The sequence below is a fragment of the Salvelinus sp. IW2-2015 genome, linkage group LG23 (assembly GCF_002910315.2).
Source record: "Salvelinus sp. IW2-2015 linkage group LG23, ASM291031v2, whole genome shotgun sequence".
Classification (NCBI taxonomy): domain Eukaryota; kingdom Metazoa; phylum Chordata; class Actinopteri; order Salmoniformes; family Salmonidae; genus Salvelinus; species Salvelinus sp. IW2-2015.
The window spans coordinates 40,756,718-40,757,847 of NC_036863.1; positions in this window are offsets into that span (position 1 = coordinate 40,756,718).

Here is a 1,130-nt window from a genome sequence, read left to right on the forward strand (position 1 = left end):
GCGAGGCGCTGTCTCACAGTCTCGTGTATCACTGTGTGTCTCTCTCTGTGTGTGAGTGTCTGCACGCACGGCTGTGTGTCAGTACGAGTGTTCGTGTGGGTTGCGAGTGCGTTTCAGTGCGAGTGTCCGTGTAAGCACGAGTGTGTTTTGGTGTGCGAGCGTGTGTCTGTGCGTGTGTGGCGGGATGTGTGGAAATCCTCCACAATGCTGATGTGTTGACTTCCAAAGCGTCTCCCCCCCCCCCCCCGACTGCGTTGCGATAAAACCCTCCATGACATCACAGGGCCCTCCTGCTGCCACCACGTCAAAATCAACACCACTCCTCCTTGTCCTCCCAAACAATAGAACTACCTCCACTCTGTCTGTATGAGTCTAATCAAACACATGTTGATCAGAAGAGGGCATGTTTACTACCCCGAGGTTACACGCCATTGTTTGTTTACGTTGCTGCAAAACTGAAGTCAATTATTTAAAAAACACTCATGCACGAATGTGACTTTGTTGAATACAATGTTAGATAGATAGGATTGTTTGTGGTTTCGGGAAACTAACTTGAAAGTTATGATCAACAGGGTGATGGCTTCTGTCGTGTCATCTGACATGTATCCATAGCCTGTCAGACTGTGTTTTAGGGCTGACCAGAACTGCTTCACTCACTCAATTCAATGGGCTTTATTGGCATGGGAATCATATGTTTACATTACCAAAGCAAGTGAAATGGATAAACAAAAAAAGTGAAAGAACTCTCTCTCGCTCTCTGTCGTTCTCCCTCTCTCGCACACACTCCCTCGTTTCCTCGCGGGCTGGCACTGCGTCTCCTCAGAGGTATAATGCTTTGCTTTGACTGGCAAGCAGGGGGCAGCCAAGAGAGGTTAAATGAGGGAATTGATGTTTTATATTAACTACCCAAATAGGGATCTGGGAGGGGAAGCCTATAGGGAGTTTTTTCCCTCCACTTTCACTCTGAATTTCACTCATGGAATCTAAAAGGAACCAAAGTTTACCGGGTGTACATTTCTGTGCCGCAAAAAAAAATCCTGGATATAAAGTGGATAGAGAGAGAGAATCATGCAGAAGGCACACACACACGGTGTGTGCCTTGCCTCTTGGAAAACTCACATCACTAGTGC